General features: G+C 40.6%; 1 protein-coding gene across 4 annotated transcripts in view; it reads left to right on the forward strand.

Moving 5' to 3' along the window:
• Positions 1–25154, forward strand: part of AUTS2 (activator of transcription and developmental regulator AUTS2) — a 1113272-nt gene that overhangs the window by 249705 nt on the left and 838413 nt on the right. The gene's annotated exons all lie outside the window — the stretch shown is intronic.

Raw genomic sequence — 25154 nt, forward strand, 5'->3', positions numbered from 1 at the left:
ATAGGAGTATTTGCTTCCGTCCTCCCAGAGGTTTCCTGGTATAGCCTAGGATTGTGATTTGCTTAGAGGTGCCTTAATCTAGTCACATGTATCTAATGAGTGTGTGTAGATCCTGGGTTAGCAGGCTGGGGGTCAGGACTGCTGGCCTTTCTTCCACGTGCTTGATGATTCACGTGGCAGGGTTATTGTCAGCCTGGAAAAGGGACCCATGTGTCGCTCAGTGATTCTTTAGCCAACTTGAGCAAGATAAACAAGCCCCAGAGACAGGGGTCTTCTGCCAGGCTTAGCCTTCAGCATGTACTGCCAGGTTGTCTGGGGCCTGTTCTCGTCTGCCTTTAAAAGAGGACGAAGGAGCAGTGGGAGCTGCGTTGACTGGCAGTATCCTTTCATCTGCTTTGTTGTGGGCTGTCTTAGGTTGTCTGAGGGTCAGGTGACATTTCTCTGCTGTTCAAGGAGAATCCTGACTCCCTGAGCTGATTGTTGAGCTGGAGTCTAGGAGGCAGGCAGGCCTTCAGGACTTGGTGGGAGATTGTAATCTGAGACCAGTGTTCCTGGGCTGCCTGGCTGAGTTAATCTTTCACAGTTAAAAAAATGTTATAAAGAAGTAAATCCAAGTTTCTTGTATGTTAAGCAACCCCTAAAGTTTCCCTTGCTGTGGACAAATTAGAAAACAGTTTATGTGTAAAGTTCATAAGTCAGGTAGATACTATACACCACTGAGCTATAAGCTTCTGCTGCCTATTGGAATCATTCACTTATGCTAGTATTCACCTTGACCTTGTTGCTCCCTGAGAAGATGGTGCTCATTTTTGAGATGAGAACATTTGGCTCAAGTGGTAGGTACATCAGATATATCTACTTGTTGCGCGTGACACATCATAAAGCATGTATCAAAGATGTTATGCGCGTGACACATCATAAAGCATGTATCAAAGATAAATGTTAAAGTTCTTGAGTAGAATTTTTCTTCATTTAAATTGTGACCGGTTCACATATTTAACACAATATCTTCCTGCGTGAAGATCCTTAACACCAACGTTTGGATGACGAGGACAGTCAATTCTTGGTTGACTGAAGTTTTTATCCGAGGCTGGGTTCACTCTGCCAACCAGTTTATGTGCAGCAACACAAGCTAATTATGAAGCTAAATCTTCCTCAAAGCACATAAGACTACTCCAGAGCTTAATAATGAATGTGCAACGTTTGTTCCATGCTTTGCTTTTTACCATGCTGTGCACACATTCTGATTTGAATCTCACAACAACCTACAAGGGAGCTGTAATGGTTTGTCTTCCTATTTTATAAGTGAGAAATTTGAATTTCCAGTAGATGCAATAGCTTGTATAAGATCAAGCATGACTTAAAATTTGATCTTAGGCCTCTAGGCCATTGCTCTTTCCACTACCCATATTGACTTTTGAATATAAGTGATACGGGGATTAGGCAGTTTAGGAGTAATTGCACCAGTGTTCTCCTCTGCTAGCTTGGAAAATGAAGAGCTGTCCTCATACCTATGCATTGTGCTGGAAGAGGTATTTACCTTTGGTTCGGCGCATGCCTGTAATACACCTCGGTCCTTCTTGTGAGTAACAGTCACTGCCCCTGTACAACCACTCCTTCTGAATGAAGCAGATCAGCCACTACTGACATGCGAGTTTGAAGCAGTGTGCTGTTAATGCTTGGGTAGGAGCTGTTGGAACATAGCGTTTTACCTATGAATTATCTAAGCAAAAGACTCTGGAAAATGACATTCTGAACAACTGTAGGGGAAATTATGGAAGGCTGGCAAGAGAGACAGTTCCACCAGCTTTCATTAAACATATGTAACATGTTTTTGTGTGTACTATATAATGTAAAAGGCAAAAGGTCTGTTGAGTCTTATTCAAGAACCCGTTCTACCTTGATATCTTTGCTAGTCTTCCGCTTCTAAGCACTTCTAATTGCTGTCTCATTTTTGGATATATATTTTAATTCTGACTTGAGTGTGGCATTGCTTCCTTTATTTTGTAAAATTTCCCATTTGTGTGTATTTTTTTCCAAAAGGAGTATGAACTCTTTAGGTCCAAGTTCTTCTAACACCCTTGCCTCCTTTTTATGTTAAGCCAAATTCTGGTTCCAAGGGAAATTATGGTCTCCAAGGCTGTTAGTGTCTCCTCTTACTCCATCATAGATGTAATGTGCTTACCTTGTATTCTGTTTGAGTCTTACTGAACTCTTATGTTCATTGCATTCTGTGTTCTTGGGACATTTTGAATGCTGTGTGCAAACAGAGCAGCAGAGAATGGCAGGCATGCCTATTACGTAAATTTCCTCTACTTGTGCATGTGTTCCACTGTCTCATCATACTTCACTTACCAAACACAAGTTCAAAGATAAGATTATAGAGCATTAGACCAAGAGATGAGCCTTTCTGAGTTCAGGGCCCTGGGTGATTGCACAGGTCGCTCACCCAGGAGGCTGGCCCTGAACTTAATAGATAAGAAAGCATGGCAGAGACATATATGCCCATCCTAATGTTCTTTTTGTTTTCACATTGAGGAAAGCACGGATAAGCTCTTACTTTCTTTGTTTGAAGCTCAGGCTTCAGAAATAGGAAAGGTTAGAACATCAATCCATTGTACTGTTCGCCCCTTTATCTATAATTTGCTTAAATGTTTTCTTCCATCTACTTCCTTTCTTGTCATGTTGGGTATGTCCATAATATATGTGTCAGACGTTATATCTGCATGTGAGCCTAAGTTCTATTCTAAGCACCAAAATGAAAACAGAATGCTTCTGTGTTTAGTTTCTAACACATTTGGGATACTGGAGTATCTCAAACATCGTTTTACGGTAGGCTTTTAAAATTTTAGCCTCCCACACCAATTATATAACTCATTTGTCTTCTTTTGGCCTGTCATGTCTGGTGGAAATCTGGGCTTCTTGTGCCTCCTGAGAAAATAGGTTCTTTTTTTTTAATTAAATGGTGGTGGATTAACATCCTGTGGTCCAGTGGCTGCTGGGAAGTAGAATTTGTAGAAGATACTGTTACGAGAATTGCTATTAAATTAGCAAAGAGCCCTCTTTGCTGTCTCAGATGAGAACCATGAAGTTGACTTACACATTCAGGGTGGCACTTGATATAATCTATATTCTCAAGAGACTCTCCTTTTACTAATCAAGAGGCTATCACCTGCTCATACTTTGAAGAGAAAGGATAAATGTTCCAGGACTTATAAATTCAGAGAAGTAGCTTAAAAGAGTGTAGTGGTTTAACAGATATGTCTGGCTCTGGAATCAGACTGACTTCAGGTTGTCTGCAGCATAGAAACTGGAGAAATTTAGGCACATTTAAGGAACTTAAAAAAAAAGCCCCCAGGGATTGGGATTTAGTTGCATTTGGGTGGGGGTCAGGCATTATTTGTGTGTGTGTGTGTGTTTTTAAAGTTTCTTAGAAGATTCAGTAAACAGCCAGAGTTGAGAATTACTTGCCTTAACATTTCTAAACCTCAATTTCCTCATCTGTATTGTGGGAGAAATAGAGTTCCTAATGTATAGGGTTGTCGTGAGGATTAGGTAAATGAGCACACCATCTGGCCAATGGTAAGTATATAGTAAATGTGAGCTGCTATTATTATTACCACCCCTACTGAGTCTCCCTTGAGTATGGAAGCTAAACTGGCATATATTTCTTAAGCTTAAAACATGTGCTGATTTGTTAGAAATGCTGCTGGGAATAGAAATGGTACACCTGCCCTAAGGGAATGACTTGGGTGGGATTTGAATATCATGCATAGCTTCTTGCCTCCTGCCTCCCAGAGAGAGTGTGTCAGAGAATGGCTGGAACCACCTACTTTATGTACAGAGTCATCCCTGGATTAAATACTTCTTTGAGGAAAAAGTTGATTTATTAGATGCTGGGGATATGGTAGCACATCAGGCCCAGTCCCTGCCTCAAGGGGTTCACAGACTGGTAAAGGTATGGAAAAGTAAATGGAAAGTATAATACAAGAGGAATAAGTGTTTTGTTAAGGATAATGGAGAACTTAAAGCTAAGTTGGAGATAGCCAAGCAGAGAGGGTTGAGTGAGCTAGGAGGAAATAATATTACTGGCAGAGGAAATTGTAGTTTTAAAGAGACTTAAAAGACTCTTGGCACAACTGGGGAACTGGGGAGGTGGGTGGAGTCCAGAAGATGGTGACAAGAAATGAGGTTAGAGCTGTAAGCAAGGACCTAGGTAATTGAAGCCTGTGTGGACCAAAAGGAGTCCACAAAGGAGATTAGAATTGATCATGAATTGAAAGTTTCATGCAAGGAAGTGACGCACTTAGACTTGCACTTTAGAGGTGTCACCAATCCTGCAGCAGGGTGAAAGACTGTAGACGTGGATACCAATTAGGATGTTGGTAACGGAAGTCCAGATGAGGAGGTCTGAATTCAGGTAGGGACAGTGGAGTCACAGAGAGGTAGACAGATGGCAGAGGGATTAAGAAGGTGGAACTGATAGGCGTCAGCCCAGGCCTTGTGTCTATTGGATGGTGGGCATCTAGGATGGACATTCTGCTTGTCTACTCTAAACTCGTGATGCTTCCCCTTAAAAACCTTTAATGGTTCTATATTGAGTATAATCTGCCCTAAACATTTTATTTTCATCTTTATCTCTTACTAGACTCTTCTATGAATCCATTGTGATCATGCTTTGCATATTTATCCCTCCCCCTCTTTCCCCCAATCCTTCCTGGATGAGCTTTTTACTCTATCTGTTCTAAAACTATTGTGCTGAATGTCTAGGCATTTGGCAGTATATCAAGTAAATATATGCATTTGAAAGTCTAGGTCAGCTTTTCTCAAGCACTAGAGAGACTCTTGATGCTCACTCTAAGGCATCACTGTGTATAAAGAATTAACTTCTCTCCTATGCATCTAAATGGTACTAGTTTGGTACTTTACTGAAGAGAATAGCCACTTCAATCATTTTTTTGTTCTGTGGATCAGAATAGAGTTTGTTTCTTGCTCCTGCCCCAGTTAGATTGTAAACTTAGTGCTAAGGTTTCTGGCATTAATATTATTATTATTATTGCTAAATTGACTGTGATTACCTTCATCAGATTATTAACACAAAAGCCAAGGGGCTAAAAAGGTTTATTATGCCCAGTTCTGGTTCTGTTTTTGTGTAGAGCTTGTGGGGTAGAAATGGCTTATAGGTTTCTTTGCGACACAGATAGTTTGATAGATGCCCTATAGTTCATGTCTAGAAAATGTTGGCGACTTTAGACTTATTTTAGCATATCTTAGGAAGCTCAGAACAGGTTACCCGGTTGAACCTTACAGAGAGAACAACGTTACTCTCCATCAGAGGTACAGACTTTAGGGCCCCAGGACTCTGGAATTGGGCCTCTTTTCAGTGATTATAGCGTTCATGCACCCTGTGAACCAACCCGCTGTATGTACAGGAAGGGAAGAACATTGTGACCATTCTGATCATTCCCATAGGAATGCCTAAGAGTACATCAATGAACAGTTATTCACAACTAGGTGTTCATATTGACTGATAATTTCTGATTTCATATTGTTTTTTGGACGTATGTATAGGCTGACCTTCTGCCTTTTTGATACAGTCAAGAATTCACTTGATCAGTACTTTTTTTTTTTTTTGGCTTTTATAAAGTCAAGGAAATTTATTTCCTGAGGTCATGACACAGGAAGTAGACTCGGCTGCACCTGTGGTGCTCTCCTGGCGGAGGCCACAGCCTCACCGACGTGCTGGGTGACACCGTCCCGTGACCTCCTTAGTGTTCACGACAGTGGAGAGCCGCCCAGAGCAAAGGCTGGGAGCAGGGCCCGCGCCACGCTGGGTGCCACCAGGCCCGGGGCCGGGCCGCACACAGCACGGGGCGCCGGCTTCGCTGTGAGACCTCGGGGAAGGGGAGCATCGACAATTTTCAGAGGGCCCAGCCGCTGGGTCAGGTTGGGACGCACCATCGCGTGGCGGGTTCAGGTCAGCAGGCTGGAGAGGGTTCTGATCAGTACTTTCTTGAAGTAACAGAAAGAGTTGTGATCCAAAATATTGAATTTTAAGCTTTAAAACTATTTTTTTCAGTGTTTATACAACACATTTCTATTGAGTGACTACCAAGGACCAGACATGGTATTGAGAGAGATTTGATGTGATGTAAGAGTCTTCTCCCTCAAGAGATTAATATTCTAGAACAAGCAGTGGTGATAACTAAGCCACCCAGTTGATCTGGAATTGCATAAAACTTTTACCACAAGCATTGAAATAAGGATTTATCCCCTTTCCAGTAAGCATCTACCCAGTATCCACAAGGCTGTTGCAACTTCGAGCTTATCTAGTGAAATGGCAGGTCATGCAGACCTATTTGACTTTGGGTGTTGCCATGACTGGATGAAGTTGGATTTATTTTATCTCCTGAGGAAAATGTGTTGGTGAGCAAGTATTACCACATCTTCCCTTGCTTTTCTGTTTCAATACAGTATCCTATTCAAAGAAGCAAATCCCTGATGTTTTGTTAAAAGAAATCTGTGGGCCAGATCACATAATACTTGCTGTGTTTGATGGCTGCCAGCTAATTAGCTTGGGACTTGCTCCCTGGAGGTGTAGTACCCCTCCGAAGTCTTCATTGCATTGTTAATACCAAAAGATGATCCCCTGTCACTTTCTTTTTTTCTTTTCTTTTTTAAAATTGAGGTATAATTGACATATAACATTATATTAGCTTCAGGTGTACAACAAAATGATTTGGTATTTGTATACATGATCACTACAATAAGTCTAGTTAACATCTGTCACCATACATAGTTACAAAATTTTTTTGTTGCTGTGATGAGAACTTTTAAGATCTATTCTCTTAGCAACTTTTAAATATGCAATACGGTATTATTAACAATACAGTTGACCCTTGAACAACATGGGGTTAAGGGCATCGACCCTCCACACAGTTGAAAATCCACCTATAACTTTATAGTCGGCTCTCCGTATCTGCAATTCCCCATCCACAGATTCAACCAACTGCGGATTGTGTAGTACTGTAGTATGTATTTAGTGAAAGAAGTCCACGTATAAGTGGACTTGCGCAGTTCAAACCCATGTTGTTCAAGGGTTAATTGTAGCCACTAAATGTGGTTATTTCCTGTAGCTTAATGATTTATTTATTTGCCAAATACTGGGATTTAGTTTCTCAGAGCACGCTGTTCTACACAGGTATGTAAGCTGTGATTTGTAATGTCTATTTATTATATCAATAAATCACTTTTAAAGGAGTACAGGAAAAGGTACCATCAAGATGCTTGCTTCCCTCTGTGTAGTCTAAATCAGAAGTGTCCAAACTTTTTGTATTGTATACTCCTATTGGCAAAAATGTTTAGAATAAGCACCTCTGTTAAATATGTATACATATACGTATAAAACTTTTATGTACTACTGGACAGTATATTTTAGAGATCATAAAACACAAAATTAGAAATTATTAAAGAATGAGATGAAAAGCATTTACAAATAGACATTTTACTGTAGTCTTTATCCTGGTAGACATCTTACAGATCACTGGTATAGACAGAAAGTGCTAAGGGTGCTTGGGGAGTAGATATCATCCCTAAGGCACATGGATGGAGAGGGAGTTATGGGCGAGACATAACCAGTAAGTCATGGCAGGGCATGCGGGAAGACAGAGTCGCTACCATGGGGTTGGTGCAAGCAGTAGGGAGCCATGGGCTTCTTACAGGGAGTCCTGAGCTAGAAGTGGACTTGTAGAAGGCGAGTGGACAGGATAGAGGATGGGCGTGTGTGTGTGGAGAGAACGTGAAGAGACAGGCTAGGATCCCATTCCCACAGAGAAACTGAGGTGAGAAAGGCAAACAGAAGGGTGGTGGCAGGTAAGGTGGGGAACTGGTGAATATTTTGGAACTGCTGTGGAGCCAGCAACTTTTTTTTTTCTTTTTAGACTTTAAAAAGTTTTACTAGGGATACAGAGGTGCATTACATAATGATAAAAGATACAACTCTAAACTTATATGCATCTTACAGTATAGATTCAAAAGTACAGAGCAAAATTTGACAAGACTGGAAGGAGAAATTCACAAATCCACCATCAGTATAGATGACTTTAATAATATCTCATTAGTAATCAGCAACTTACTTTTAATGATCAGACTGCTAAGGAGGAAGTGAGTCTTGAAGCCTTCAGGAGAACAGTGGTGTGTATCAGGGGAAACTCAGGGTAGGGAGGCATGTGGGGAGAACTGGCCACATCCCAGAGCCTTATTATGCCCAGTTCCACTTCAGCTTTTTAAGGACTCCAACAGTGTTTTCAGGAAATGGTTTATTTACTCCCTCCCCTTCTTCTTTCAGATTAAATAACAGGAACCAGTTTTCACCACTAAGGTCAAAGCTAAGTTATTAGGGGGCAGGAAATACTTTCCCAGTTCTGTTATCTACTTTTAAACTTTCTGCTCTTTTACTCCTCTGTTGGAGGAGATAGATGTGTAGCTACTGCATATGCAGCCCCTGTGAAAGTGATGGATCTGAGGCTTCCAGAGATCAATCTGGCACCAGAAGTAAAGAAGCAGCCGCATGGCTCTCTCTTAGAGGCAGAGTTTTCTTCCCTTGGACAGGATAGAGCTTTAATTGAATCCAAATCACATCTAATCCCATGAATGCTGGAGAGCAGTACATTTTTAACTAGAAGAGCATCAATTATTTATTAGCCATGATACTAATTTACCCTGAGTGTGTGTCTTAGAGCTGGCTGTTCATCCCTGTGTGGCCACTGATGTAATGCCATTGTGCTCCTGTACTCAACCAAGATCTCTGAATTTTCTAGCCTTGTGTTTTCCTGAAGCTATTATTTTTTTAATGTGTATTAAAATATTTACTCACGGATATCATCTTGCACTGCTCTGAAAAGAGGAGGAGAAGGTGGGGATTCCTGTTGCTGTGGCTCTTTTTTGCTTTTACACCTGAGGGCTATTTGGGAGGTCCTCTCTGGGGGAGCCTTCACTCAACACTGGGCTCTGGGAAGTGGAGTGGGGCTTGCCAGCTGTACTTTGATGCTGCTGCTTTATCTGTTATTTGGTACTGTTGGGTTCCAGGATAAATCTCTGGATCTCACAGTTACAGATGTTTGAGACTTTGAACGTCTGCCCCTGGAAAATGCCCGCAGGTTTTGGTGTCCCTTATAGCATCCCCCTCACCTCCTTGCCAGGTTAGTTGACCCTTCAACAACATGGGTTTGAAGTGTGCTGGTCTACTTACACATAGATTTCTTTCAGTAGTAAATACTGCAGTGCTACATGCCCCGATTGGTTGAATCTGCAGATGTGGAGCTGTGGATATGGAGGGCCGAGTGTAAATTATAAGCTGATTTTTTACAGTGATAAGTGTAGGGCACCCCCAATTCCTGCTTTATTCAAAGGCAAACTGTATATTCATATTCTGCCTGTTTGTAGAGTAGTAATTGTGATGAGGGCTAACAGGGACTCGGCATCACTTAAGTCTAGATACTCTTCTAAGCACTTCGTATGTATTAACTTACTTAACTCCCACCACAATCCTATGAGGTAAATACTATTGTTATCTCTAAGTTACAGGTGAGGAGAACATTAAGTTACAAGTAGTAAGTATCAATAAGTTGTCTGGTGAGCCTAGTACGGGCTACGGAGTGAAAAGCTGAACTGATATACATGCCTTGCCACTTAACCAGTCACAGCCTTTAGTTTCTTCATCTGAAAATTGGTTATCAATGGTACCTGCTCACAGGATCTTGGAGGGTGTGCAGTTCTGCACATAGTAAACTTTTAAAAAGCATCAGCCACCACCACGACCACCCACCATCACCACCACCCTCATCTGCATCATCATAATCACCTATCCAATCATATGAGCTACTTCAAACCCCTAAGGCAGTCTCAGGATAATTTGCTTTGGATGTCAAAGAATTGCTGAGCTTTACTCCCTCCTTCCTTGAAAATACAATGGCAGGAAAGTTGGAAATGGTAAGTCTTCTCCCAAGCTGGAAGTCAGGTAGGATATTTTCAGATAAAAAGGTAATTTTTTTTTTCCTGTTCTCTTCTCTCCTCCCCCATCTACCCCTGCTCACCTCTAGGGGGTAGGGATGAGGGTAGATGGACTGGAGGAGAGGGTGGTGAGAATGTTGGTAAAAGAAAAAAGTAACCATCAAACATGTGTGCAGAACCACTCCAGCATTTAATTAAGGCCTGCAGCCCTTTGTCAGCCAGAAACTCTTCTCATGGTGAGAGAGGCAGAGAACCTTGTCACTATCTCTAGAATTATTTGTATAATTCAGCAGCTCTTTCCCTCAGATGCTTACCACACGGGGTTGGGGTATAAAGACGTATGAGTAGAATTGCTGAGGTTCAGACACTTGTGTTCACTGTTCAGCTGAGAGCCACTTAGGCTGTTCTTGTACAAATGCATTAGATTATGGTTAAGCAGCTTATGGACATAAAAACACATTAGAACTTTACAGCACTCTATAAATTATAGTTTTTGCAGCATTCACAGCCACAATGCTAGGTAATTACATTCATTAATCTACTACTAAGAGCACATAAAGTTGCCTCCCAAACGGTACTGTATGTGTCAGTGCTCAGCCGGGAAGAGAGCTTTTTTCCCCCTCCTTCTTTGTTCCATCTCCCCCTGTTCCATTAAGTCTTACACAGGAAGGTTTTGGATGGTACATTGAGGGATTCCCTAATAGAGTCCAAGAAACCCATTTCTTTCCAGGTTCGGCTCCAGCAGGAAGCCTTGTAGGTAATCTTTTTATGTTGAACTACATCTAGTAGCTATTCTCAATGCATATATTTTCTTTTTGGAAATGGACAGGTGTCTTATTTGGAAAACCAGCAGGGGTAAAGCAGTTGAAAAGAGATTTATGGTGGAATCAGTAGCAAATGCTTTTTCATGACTTCTTTTTGCCTGTCTCTAGGAATGGTTTACATGGTGGTCTTTTTTAATTGTGGATGTGTCGTGAGTACAAAGGGTTGCTCTCTTCCCTTGTCAAACTTTCCTGAAGTTTCCATCTTTCCATTCCATGTGTTGATGGGAAATGCATTTCTTTTCTTTCTTTCTTTTTCCGGCAACTTTTGCACTTCTCATAAATTATGGAAGGCAGATTTGGGGGAAAAAAGATGAAAATTTATGTGGTGTTATTATTCCAAAGAGCAAATTGTATTTCTTTTTTTGCATTATTTTACAGGTTAAATAGACCAAGTGATGTGCTTATTAAAAAAAAAAAAAGGAATAGAGAGGTATGGAAAGGTTGAGTCCCAAACCACAGTGTAAATCCTGGGCAGTGCTCAGACTACATCCCAGGCTTCTGCATTCGGTTCCATGCATGTGTTATGATGGCATGAGCTCTAGAGCCACACAGCTCTGCATTGAATCCTGGTGTTGTCTTCAAGCTTTGTGACTTTGGTCAAGTTAATTCATAGTAATAGAATAGCTAACTTTAGTATATTCCAGAAACTGTATTAGTTTATTAATTTGAGTAGCTACTTTGTAAGTTAGGTGCCATAATTAGCCCCCATTGTATAGAAATGAGAAAAACTGAAGCTTCACAGGGTGTTGTGGTAATTAAAAGAGGTGTTATAAATATAATATACAGTACCTTGCTCTGCACACTGAAAGATACTCAGTACACACAGTCTCGAGGATATATGGAAAACAGGTCCCAACATGTATCCTCCATTGCCAAATATAACCTTTTATAATGACTAACGGTTTCCCTTTGTAATGACTAAAAACTTGATTGCATTAGCTAGGAAGAGGAATTCCTCAGTTAGCATTTATTATCTACTTTATGCTAGGAAATATCCCGGGCACTTCCCACAGATTTTATTAAGCCTCATAACTCTATCCCTGTATTCGAGGAGTAGAAATGGAGGCCTAAACAGGCTGGAGATTTGCTAAAGGTCACAAAGCCACAAAGCGGCAACACCAGTGCTCAAACCCAGATCTAACTGCCACCAGAGAGGGCACCTGCTTGTGTCAGTGCTAGATAGAGCAAAAACACAAAGGAGGAAATGGGAAATGAATAAAGAGTATGGGCAGCAGTGAAGTGCAGTAGTTTTCTTAGAAGGAATTTTCTGTTGTGGGAGATAATCTAAGAAAATGGTATGATAGGCTCTCTAGCAATAAAAGAGTTTGATGTAAGCAGCTTTGGCTTCATATCCTTCAAAGCAGCCCCCGTTTTTAGGGTGGGGTGCAGAGTCCCTTTCTTCAGCAGGCAGGATGGCATTCTTGTTCCCTGAGGAATTGAGAAATATTTGGGACTACCCATAGCACTAAATGGTATTGTAACACTGGATAACTGCTGAGAAGGAAAATGGTTGCTCTGGTGTAAATCAGTGTGCCGACGAGGGAGTGACAGAATTGCAGGGTGGTATCAGCCTCAGCATCTTGTTTCCAACCCAGCTCTTCCCCCTCTTACAAAACAGCTGCCATATTGGATTCCAGTTGAAATCACCGGAGCCTGCTGCTCATCAGGGCAGGGCTGATGCTGTTTGTGGCATGGAGTGTACTAGCAATGTGATAGCAACTGGACAAGCGAAAAAGGAAAGCCTCCCTCTGGCACGCTGCCATTCAAGGTATAGTTTAAACCACAGGCTCAATTTTTGCCCCATAACTGATTTCCCTACCAACCTATCTGCTTATGCACATACCCTCCCAAACTCACACAGCAGGCCTGGCCTTTATCGTTTCAGGTCCTGCAGAGCTGTTCTCTCTCACTGAGGTACTGATGTCAGTTTTAACAGCCAGTGGTTACCTTTCACAGGCTATGAAGGGGATTTCACCTTTATGAATGTAATTTGCTGAGCTTATGGTGGCATCAGTAAATCCTCCCAGGATGTGGAAGGGTTGATTTTCCTACATCTAGATGACATTTTCCAGCCCCCTTTCCTCATGGGACCAAGGGCCAATGTCACACCGCATGCTTCTTTGTGAGAGAAGTGAACGAAATTGTTTAAAGGGAAGGAAGTTGTTTAAAGTATGTAACTTGCAGACACAGTTTCTAAGATATATGCCTGTGAGGATGTACAGGTTTCCCCCACTATCTGACAGTGGGGCATTCCCATGAAACCTTTCTTAAGCCAAAATGTCATAAAGCCAAGAAGCAATTACCTTAGGACACAATCTTGCTAAAGGATACACAAAGTAGAGATAAAGCACAGATGCTCACAGACACAGTTCAAAGCTATGGCGACTTGATGCTAAGATGCTGAGTGTAGTTCCCAGGAAGGAGCTTGGTGGTGCCACTCTTGCTGCTTGGGGTGGATGCTGCCCTCTGTAACACCTCTTTGCAAAACAGACACTGAATGCTATTTTTGCTTTAAACCTCTTTCCATAAAAGTGAAAATCCTCTTCGGATTTCTTTTGGTTAGGGAAGACAGATGCTGATACAGGTGTTTTGTAAAAGCCAAGTGGTATATAGTGGACTTTGGAAAAGTGGGGGATACCTGTATGTGTGTGCCTTAGGCATGGGCAGAATGGGTTATGTGTCAATACTTAGTAACTCAAAACTCTACTGAGTTAACTGTGGACAGCGCTTAATAGAAAAATTAAAGTGCTGCTTCTTAAAAGTGGGAGAACATTTTCAGAAGGGACTTCCAATGCTTTCAGCAAATCTCTTTGGCTTATGTTTTTATTAAAGAAGTCATTTTCTCAAGTCAGACACCACAATTGCCTATTAGGTAAACACAGAAAGCGTAGATTATGAGTTAAAGTATCGACAGCATTTCAAGTGCTATCAGAGAACATTTAATTCAGTTTAATTTTGTGATAAATCTTGTGTTTAATCCTCTGGTTACTCTGTAATCATGTCTCTATTGATCTTTTCTGAATGACTGCCTGCAGTTTAATAAACTTTGCCATTAACCCAGAGCTTCTAAAGGGAGAGATTGATTCCATTATCAAATCTGATAGACCCAATAAGTACCTACACATCACTAAGTCTATCTATAGGAAGTTTTGGTATAGAGACAAGCCTGTGGCTTGTTCAGCAAACTGAGTAAAAACGTGGACAACTTTGCATGACATAATTGCCTCAGAATCAGTATCCAAGTCTCTTATGCAAACTGATACTGCCTTTCATTTCTCCAGTCAATGTAGTAACCAGTGGAAAGGACAGTCTCCTTTCTTTCCTCAACTACAATTGTAGTATGTAATTTTTTTCTTATTGCAGAAATAGCTTGAGAAGTTTATTTGGTCCGTGTCTCAGGTCAGTGGGTACACCTTAAATACTTTTCTGTGTTCTGGGAAAGCCTGCAGGATAGTTCATTTTATTTTTACCCATATGATGCTAAAGGAAAGAAAATGCTTCTGGCTAAAACCTGAAATAGAAGATGGGGGGTCGGTGATAGGAAAGGGAGTGGACAGGGAGTGTGCATTCATAGGCTGGAACTGTGTGAACAAGCTCCCAGACTGGGAAGACTTTCCATGAAACCTGTGTACATGTCTCATTTAGTGATAGAGCATTTGCAATATACGCTAAACAAGAATTTGTTTTTTTGCACCTGTGGGTATTTATAGCTGCTGTCATTATCCATTAATATTTATTGAGCCACATAGGCAGAACATGTGGAATTCAGGGACTGGAGCATTTGTATAGCTTCTTATTTTTTTAAGGTCAGAAAGGTGTCATTCTCTGCCACTTTTCACTCCTGAAATAAAATGGTGAAAATTGTCAGTTTTAGAGAAGAGCCAAAGCTTTTATTTCTGTCTGGATTTTTATTGCTGATTTGAATCCTTCAGAAAGAGTTCAAACATTTGACGTCAGTGGCATAGCCTTTCCGTAATTATGCTTTGGAGGGGAAATGGAGGTGAGTAGAGGATTTTATAATGAGACAGTACTAAAGTATAATTTAAAATTTTCTTCAAACAAAAGGTCATAATCCTGACACTTACAAATAAGGCTGTAATGACTTGGTGTTAGGGAACGAGAGTAGGATTAGAACCAAGGGACTCCAAGTTTGTTGACAATAACTGACTGTCTGACTTTGGGATGTCATTTGTTTACCAAGCCTCAGTTTCCTAATTTAAAAAATGAAAATGATGGTGCCTGCTGTATAAGGTTATTAGGAAATCAAGTGAAATGATGATTTTACCTTGTAAACTCTCAACTCCCAGTTGCTATACTAATATTAGTGGTTATAAAAAGTCATAAATTAGTCCTTACTTTATATTCAGAAATTGTCTGACCTTTTATTCAATCATGTCTAGTTCTCAAATCAAAGTCAAGTTGGGACAAAAGAACTTGAAGGGTGCTTTCATGTAAGAGAAATCTCACAGAGATATTTAAAGGTCTGGGAAATATGATCTGGAAGAAAAACTTCTACTGAATCAGTGAACTCTAAGCTACATTGGTTGAATGTTTTATATGTGCTAAATAGCCTCCCAGGATAATAATAACATCAGGGAGTTTAATGGAACCTAAGAGATTATGTCATGGAGGACCCTAAATTTACAGATATTGAAATAGGTTGGTCTATGCCCTTGGCAAGCCAATTAAAATTAGTTTGAGAAAGGCTGTAACAGTTGCTCATGGAGTACAAGGAGGTGTGTATACACATGGGCATGCTGGTTCTCTGTATCACTGCTCTGTAAATGAAGGAATGCCTCCTCATTTCCAATGGGAAGTTGACTACAGTTTCTGGGAAGTTGGGAGAAAGTTAGAATTATTACTCAAGTAATAATTATTTCATAGTTCTCTAAACACCTATCTGAACCACTTGAAAAACTTGAGCCATAAAGGGATTGTCTGTCATCCACATACCCTTCCCAATATGCTGTATAAACTATTTATATTCAGGGCCCACATAATGTGAATTTTGCCAGAAGTTGCTTTTCCTGTTACTAAATAATCCCAAACATTAAATTACCTTTGTGAAATTGCTTCCTTTCTGCTGAGTGGACAGAATGTGCCTTTTGTGTGTGTGTGTGAGTGTGTGAGGGTGTGTGTGAGTACGTGAGAGAGAGAGGGATTGAGAGATTTTGTTCTACTAAATGAGCCTCTCCTAGAAGTGGTTACTTATACCCATCCGTGACCTCTGTAGCCCTAAGTAAAGTCAAATATCAAGGTGCTCTCTGCCACCTGTTAATGGAGGTTTGACTTCTTAAGAGCCAGAACTAGAAGGACATATTAGTGGTCTTCCCTTTTGTCCCACTTCGTAAGATTTGGAGTCACATCAGGATTTTTTTTTCTTATTCTCTTCTGGGGAAGTTTAAAGGATCAGAACTGGTATAGCATGGCAGGAAAGAATGGAGGACTCTTCCATGGCTCAGAATCCCAGTCTTTATTTTGCTTTCTATTTCTCCTCTGGTTCATTATTTCACTCTGTTGGAAAACTGAAATGAAAGGATGCACTGCATCTTTCCTTAAGTAACTAAAGATTCATTGGTCACTTAAAATGAAGATGTGGTAGTATGTGTGTATCTGGGGAAGAGAAGAAATTGGGAACATTTTAAGGGAAGAAAATAAAAGTCTGTACCTTATTACTAATCTGGATATGGAGAGGTCTCCACTGGCTAATCAGGGTCCTTGTCTCAAATATCTGGATGATAGTATCAACCACTCTTGATTTTTCTGTGAATAGAGAGGTATTGAGGCTCAGTAAATGGAAATTTAGCCATGAAATCAAGCCACAAAGATGATGGCAAGACCTGACATGTTTCCCAATCAGTCTCCTTTATCGTTTTGTTTTCTCTTGTGTTGAATAAGGTAACTTAACGTTATCTCTTGAGGATCTGTTCACTCCCTCTTAATACATAGGGGAATAATGGCTTTACCAAGTATGTGGTGGGGGATAATGAGTTTGAAAGTTCTTGGTTAGAAATGTGAGGAAGGAGGAGGGAGGGACTAGTACAATTCATAGGGTGGGGGCACAGCCTCTAGAGTGAGAGGAGCATTCATGGTGTCCTCCTTTCTCTGATTCATTTGTTCACAAACAGCTCACTGTGTGCCTCATTCTGTGTTCTCTGCTAGGAATTCAGGGATGATGAAGTTATAGCCACTCTCCCTGTGGAGCTAAACCTGAGTATTACAGGGAAGGCCCAATTACTAACTGTTTTGCTGCAATGTAATAAGTACATTAATTAACCCTTTCCCCATCTTTTGCATAGAATGCCTAGTCAAAAATGAGTAATGGCTAATTAAAAGGGGTATCATTAGCACTACACGTCCTCTCAAGTGTGTGTGTGACCTCAGTGAATTAGATTTGAGTGGATGAGAAAGCAGTAGAAATTTGCATCTGCTCGCCTCTCTCGAGGCAGCAAACCAGACTCCTGCCCTCCGTAAAGCCTGAGAATTGTGTGGTGGTCACTTTCTCTTCTGGCTTCCATTATGCTCTCCTCTGTTGTGTGGGTTCCCTTCCCTTTTTTTGGACTCACGCTTTGTGTACGTTATTGCCCTTAAGCCCTCACTGATGAGATTTTCTGCCTCAGTCATGCTGTGCTCAGCTCTCAGAATGCTGCTGTTATGGAGGAGTTAATTTTTTTTTAAGGTTTCCTTTTCGTCATGCTGTATTTCTCAGATTATCTGGAGGGACTGTAATCCAATTTTAGGAATCCTTCAGGGCTAAGAGCCTAAACTGTTTTAAGCAATAGCATCTGGTTGCCAGGGACTCAACCACTTTGAGCATGTTAAGGTCTAACAGCAGCCAACTCTCAATTATCTATGGGAATGGGAGACTGCTGGGACTTTTTCAATTCACAGAGTGTACAGAAATCTCACTTAAGCTGATAGTTGTGATCTCATCCCATAATTTAGGAAAGCTTCTCAGCTGCTGGGTTTGAGGGTTTTTTTGTTTTTTGTTTTGCTCCTCACTTCTGCCTCTGACAATGGCACCACACCTTTGACAGGTGTTTTCATATACTGAATTTGTCTGTGCTTGTGCTCGCTCTCTTTTTAAGCCTTTTTTTTTCTCTCTCCATTTGGAGTCCCTTATGTCATATGCATCATTATGTATTACATATAGTATTTTAATAAGCTGCCTCTTTGTTTTTACATTTAGGAAAGGTAAAAATGTATCTATGTTTTCTTTCTTTGCTCTTTGATTAATGTGTTCACAAGAGAGGATGTGGCCAAACAGTAACCAAGGTACTTGAAGGAAAGATAGGAAAAACTCTACAAAAGGTTAGCCTCTGAATAGCTGAGAGAGGTGAAGAAAAAAAAGGCACAGTGTGAACTCCACCTTATCACTGACAGTGATGTGAAGACCGGGCACTGCTCCTCGGTCTGACTGAGACATTCACGTCCACAGCTGAGTTGTCTCCAGTGGAATGTTCATGGCCACATTATAGGCTAAAGCCAGTCCTTTCAGAATGTGGCTGTCCTGTTGTTTCAGGAATGTGAAAGATGAGTTCCTTTTTTTTTTTTTTAATTTTTTTAAATTAATTAATTAATTTATTTATTTATTTTTGGCTGTGTTGGGTCTTCGTTTCTGTGCGAGGGCTCCCCCCAGTTGCGGCAAGCGGGGGCCACTCCTCATCGCGGTGTGCGGGCCTCTCACTATCGCGGCCTCTCTTGCTGCAGAGCACAGGCTCCAGACGCGCAGGCTCAGTAGTTGTGGCTCACGGGCCTAGTTGCTCCTCGGCATGTGGGATCCTCCCAGACCAGGGCTCGAACCCGTGTGCCCTGCATTGGCAGGCAGATTCTCAACCACTGCGCCACCAGGGAAGCCCAAGATGAGTTCCTTTTGATGGACACCCAATGTCATCTAGTAATTGGTAATAACAATATGTCAGTTGTGCATGATGGCCACGGTTGCCATTTAAAAAACAGGTCTATTGAGGTATAATTGACATACCAGTAAATTGCATGAATTAAAAGTGTAAAATTTTAGAAGTTTTGACACGTGTATATACCCATGAAACCATTGCCACAATCAAGACATTGAAAATGCTCATCACCCCAGAAGTTTCCTCATGTCCTCATATAATCTCCTTTTCCTGTACCTCTAAGGGAACTATTGATTATTTTACATTTCTTAGAATTTATTGTAAGTGGAATCATACAGAATGTATTCTTTTTTGTTTGATTTCTTTTACTCAGCATAATTGTTTTGAGATTTATTCATGCTGTAGCATGCATAAATAGGTTATTCCTTTTTATTGCTGAGTAATAATATTCCACTGAATGGTTATATCACAGTTCATTCATCTGTTGATGTACATTTTTTTTTTTCCAGTTTTAGGCTATAACAAAGCTGATATGAGCCTTCATGGGCAAATCTTTATGTGGGCATGTGTTTTTATTTCCTTGGGGAAATACCTGAGAGTAGAATGGTTGGAGCATATGGTAGGTATACTTTGAACTTTTAAAGAAACAGCCAAACTATTTTTTTAAAGTGGCTGTACCATTTTACATTTCTACCAGTAGTATATGAAAGTTCCTCAACATCCTTGCCCATACTTGAGATGGTCATGCTTTTTCATTTTAGCCATTCTAATATGTATGTAGTGGTTATAATTTGCACTTCCCTAATGATTACTGTTGCTAAGCATCTTTTCATGTGTTTATTTGTCACCCATATATCTTCTTCAGTTAAGTATTGGTTTAAATTTTTTGTCCTTTTAAAAAATTGGGTTATTTTCTTTTTATGTAGTTTTGAGAATTTAAAAGAATATATTCTAGATACAAAACTTTTATCAGATATACACTTTGGAAATATTTTTTCTGTTCTGTGGCTTGTATCTTCATTTTCTTAACAGTGTCTCTTGAAGAGCAGAAGTTTTCATTCTTGATGAGGTATAATTTATCAAGTTGTTCTTTTATGGATTGTGCTTGTGGTATCTTATCTGAAAAATCTTTGCCTAACCCAGGGTTACAAAAGTTTTCTTCTAGACGTTTTTTAGTTTTAGGTTTTACACCTAGGTTAATGATACATTTTGAGTTAATGTTCCTAATTAGATTGAGATATGGATCAAATTATACATATCTATTTTGCATATGGATATCTACTTGTTCCATCAACATTTGTTAAAAAGATGATTATTTCTCCACAGAATTGTTTTTGCACTTTTGCTGAAAACCAGTTGTCCACATATCAATAGGTCTATTTCTGGACTCTATTCTGTCGATCTGTTTCTCTATTTTTATGACAATACAGGGCTGCAATTTTAATCCAACGTGAAGTATAGCAATAGGAAGCACCTTACTTGCTTCTTGCCTAACCCACTTTAGAGTAATAGCTCACCGATTTGCACGAGTTCTGGGATCCTTTCTTAGATAATCTAACAGGTGGCAAAATGTCTGGCATATAGTAGGTATTTTGATTTTTGTTTTTAAAAGATGAAAACATGAGGGATTATTTTTTTGAATGCCATATTGATTATTTTATTTGTAAATTCCTATAAGTCTCCTGTACTTAATAAAAAGTTTAGGTCCTGAAAGTCTGTTCATAAGTCCATTTGTTCAAAACTCCAGAGTGGGGGACCACTGTGAACATGGCCATATAGAGTTAAGTTTTAAAAGCACTGTTATGTTTTGTTTCTCTAATTTTCACTTCTTATTATTACTGTAAACCCTTTTACTTCTTTTGCACTTAAGAGAAGTGTTGGAATCAGTGTTTGTAAAGCCATTCAAAAACAAATACAAATGCAATATAATAAACCAAGAAAGGACTTGACAGACTAAAATGACAGCACACAGCTGATAATGTCTTGTGATGGTAACAGAGAAAGCACTTTTTCTTTTTCTCTGGGCTTCTTTGTTATTTTCTTTGCAAATCCCTAAGATCAAAGAACTAATAGAAGAGGTTCTGCTTAGATTGCACCCCTTTTTCACACATGTACGTACACTTGGGCACATGCAGGCACACATATTTGTAAGTGATGGGCTGCCCTCAGACTAGTTTGGCTGGAAAAATCAGATGGAGGCTCTCTTTCTAAAACCTATTTCATGCAAGGCAGGCGAATCGTGCCCTCATTTGCTGTTGTCTCTGGCTTCACCTCTAATCAGCAAATGGAGCTGTGCAGCCTACACAGGGTTCATCTGCAATTCGCTGCTCTCCCTTAGTTGGTGCAACACCGAACCATCTCATTTTGAACTTTAAGAGTGGCAGAGGGGGCTTCCCTGGTGGCGCAGTGGCTGAGAATCTGCCTGCCAATGCAGGGGACACGGGTTCGAGCCCTGGTCTGGGAAGATCCCACATGCCGCGGAGCAACTAGGCCCGTGAGCCACAACTACTGAGCCTGCGCGTCTGGAGCCTGTGCTCCGCAACAAGAGAGGCCGCGACAGTGAGAGGCCCGCGCACCGCGATGAAGAGTGGCCCCCACTTGCCGCAACTAGAGAAAGCCCTCGCACAGAAACGAAGACCCAACACAGCCAAAAGTAAATAAATAAATTTATAAAAAAAAAAAAAAAAAAGAGTGGCAGAGGAAGCCTTTGGTGGAAGATTGTAATTTGGGAGAAGGGAAAGTCAAGAGCAAGATCGCCTATTTTGAAGACAGGCTGGGTGTTGAAGGAGATTGCCTTGGTTAGTCGGTCTCTGAGCCTCCCTCTCAGCATATGCACTGCTGTGACCATGCCCTCCATCACCAATGACCTAAAAAATCACATAATTTCAACTATTCAAGAAACCTGTTCCCCTCCTGTTGTACATAGCTTGTGCACTTACCCCCTCTATTGCCAGAAAATATGTCTAAATCTTTTTACCTCCCAGCTAGCCTTCTGTTGTTGGCTGGCTGACTTTCTTACTTCTTCTGTGATTGTCAAATGAATGCCTTAAAGCATTTTTTCCAGATCTCTTCCTTATCCTCCTGCCCCCCTCCCTTGCTAGTGTGCTAAATGCTTCCCTTGCTGAGTATGGGGCATAGTCATCTTATTTTCAAAAACCACTGTAGATAGTTCTGATAGACATTAATTTTCTTTGTGAACCACGGTAGACTAATGACTCAACAGGCCTTTGAAAATTGCCATTCATCGATCCTAAAAAGTTATTGTATAAACCAATTTTTCTTCTTATATTGAAGCAGTACTTTATAGGCTGCCCAAGTTTCTTTAAGGAAATTCTTAAATTAGTTGCTGATAACTTGTTGGTGGATGGATATATGCACATATACACATGTATGTAATCATGTGTGCAACTCTTTAGAATGTTATAAGGTGAGTAGTTTATAAGCTATTTGTCTTTGAGTCTCATTGCTTACAATGGACAGTTTTTGTCATTTCACCCCCAAGACAGCCATTGAGAAATTAAGTGATTATTTTACTTGATACACAGTAAACAGTCTGTATAGGTTTATAGAGGGAACAAACAAATAGCAGCCTGTTTTTTTCAGGAACTGTTCCAAAGGGTCTATGCAGTAATTTTATAAATAAAACTGTATCTTTGAAAGTATAAAGATACTCTCTAAAGATAATCTTTGAAAACCTCTTATGTAATAAAAACTTTTAAAAGACTGCATTCTTTACCTCTTAAGCTACCACCTCTATACACATTTTGAGCCTCTCTTTCTTCCCCTCTTCCCCTCTTCCCCTCACACAGCCTCCAGAGTTGAAAATCTCAATATTAATTGGAGCTGAGATGATTGTATTGCTGCTGCTAAGACTTCAGCAGGTCTCTTACAAGCTAATGTCACGGCATGGGGTCCATTTGCTCTGTGTAGCTATTCTGTGGTGCAGTGAGAATGCCTTGATTAATATGCTACATGAAAATAAAATGGATTTGGAAAAAATTATACCATACTCTCATAAATATTAATTCACATTTGTATGGAATTACACATAATTTTCAATATACTTTGGAGCACCTTCAGTATGAAAAAAAGATTTGGTCTCCGAAGAGAATGGCATATTTTTTTTCTAAAAGCACAGCTGATACATTATTAAATATCATTTGTTTATTAACCCTATACTCTACATCCATATGATGTAGGGCAGTAGGTGGACGGTGTGAACAAAGAAAGGTGTTTTTTTCAGCCTGTGGGGAGTTTATGTATTACCCTTAGAAGTGGTACAATTTAATCATATTATATAGAAGCAGTCCACAGTGGGACTTACCTGGCTGCTTCTGCTAGTGTTGCCATTATACCTGAGTGTTTTTTCACGATAACTGACTAAATTGGTTACATTTGCGGCCAAATTCTGAGCAGATGTCTGACACAGCTGACTGTGGTAGTGGACATTGGACAAAGCAATAAACATAGCAGACATTTGTTGAACATTTGTCATCTGTTAGGCACAGTGTGCAAGGTTCTGAGACTGGAATTAATGGCCATGTGTACTTGCTTCGATCTCACCTTGTCCTCTATAAACACTTCTCACCACATCTTCATTGCCTTGGGAGACCTGCCTCTCCAGTGGCAGAGAGTAAATCATCTGCAGTGGAAGCAGCTAGAAGTTAGACCAGAAGCTACTCATTTGCCTTGTAGGATTATTATTTTTGATATATTCTTGCCCCAAAGATAAGGCCCTTCTCCTTTTCTGGGGCTTCTTGCTATTTGCTGTGATCCTTCCTGTGCGCCAGCAGTGCCTGCTTATTTGGGTTTCTTGGTTTCTTGCTTCTATCAGCATTTCTAGCTTGCCTCACTCACTCTGTGTTAGAGACAGCTTGAGATATTATTAAATCACTATTGTGGTTTATAGATTTGGATATTTTAGTTGTATTATTTATTTAGCAAGCATAATTTGACCATCTATTACTTGCCTGGCTCTGTAAGTGAAGCACTGGGGTTACTGATACTTAGTACCGACCTTATTCTTTCAAAGAATCATGCTACCAGCTGCCTCAGGGCTTTTACACAAGCTGTTCTCTCTGCCCAGACTTTCAGATCTAGGTCAAATGGCAGTCATCTCCTCAGCAACAGTCCCCTCCTCTAGGCTAGACCATTTCCCCCAGTTTTAGCACCCTGTTAGCTTTCCCTTAGAGCAGTTAGTTCAGTTTGCAATTATATATTTGTGTGATTTGATTAGTATCTGTCCCCTAAATTCTAAGTTCCATGATGTGGGGATTTTTCTCCCACACAATTGTTTTCCCAGCGCCTGCAGGACAGTGCTAAGTTTGTACTTGGAATATACTAGGTGCACAAAACCATTTGTTGAATGAGTGGAGACCTGAGAACAGTGCTTTGCATTACAGAACGGTCTCCCTGAACTGGCAGCCACTGGGAAGGGTTCTTGAACTAGAAAAGGGAGGGGAGTAGAAGGGTGGGCTTTTGAGGCCAAGGCAAAGCAGATGTAAATGTCCAAGGTCCCCAAATAATGGCTGTGGCTGAATTGGGAAAGACATCAAGGAGCACCATGTGTGTCAAGTCAGGAGTGCTGAGGTATTAGGAAGAGGTAGAATAGATAGATAACTGCTCCAAGAATACTGGCTGTGAAGGAGAGGAAAGAGAGAGTGGTATTTTGAGAATGAGAAATGGATGAAGGGGAATGTTTGTTTTTGTTTTTATTTTTTATTTTATTTAAAAAATACATTATTTTATTTTTGGCTGCGTCGGGTCTTAGTTGCGGCAAGTGGGATCTTTCGTTGCAGCACGCATGCTCAGTAGTTGCGGTGTGGGGGCTCCAGAGCGCATGGGCTCTGTAGTTGCAGCACGTGGGCTCTCTAGTTGTGGCTTGCGGGCTCAGTAGTTGCGGTGCGTGGGCTTAGTTGCCCCACGGCATGTGGAATCTTAGTTCCCCGACCAGGGGTCAAACCCATGTCCCCTGCGTTGGAAGGCAGATTCTTAACCACTGGACCGCCAGGGGAGTCCCTGGTTTTACTTTATTTTTAAATGTGCATTTAGGACCACAGAAACTGAGAAACTGTGTGCAGATGAGGCTCCAGGAAGGAGCATTTTCAGTGTAAAGAGGAACATATCTATTCATTAACAAATGATTGAATGCCAAGTCATTGTTATTGCTTAATGTGTACATTTCTCAGGGTTCTAAGGACTTTAACATATATTGTATCAGGTCATATCTGAGTCCATTTTCCATGTGGGCTCAGAGTTGCAGTGACTTACTCCAAGTTTCATAATGAATAATATCAGCATCAGAGCCCGAACCCAGGTCTTTTGGTATCTCAGGATGTCCTGACCTGCCTGAAGGCACAGAACTAACCTATGTCATGTGGCCTGAAATGCTTGCCTGTAGTTCCTACAGGTGCTGCTCCCTATTCCAGAACATCCATGATCCTTCTCCCACCCTCCCCCATCC

This window comes from Balaenoptera acutorostrata, chromosome 15, assembly GCF_949987535.1.
Source record: "Balaenoptera acutorostrata chromosome 15, mBalAcu1.1, whole genome shotgun sequence".
NCBI classification, from domain to species: domain Eukaryota; kingdom Metazoa; phylum Chordata; class Mammalia; order Artiodactyla; family Balaenopteridae; genus Balaenoptera; species Balaenoptera acutorostrata.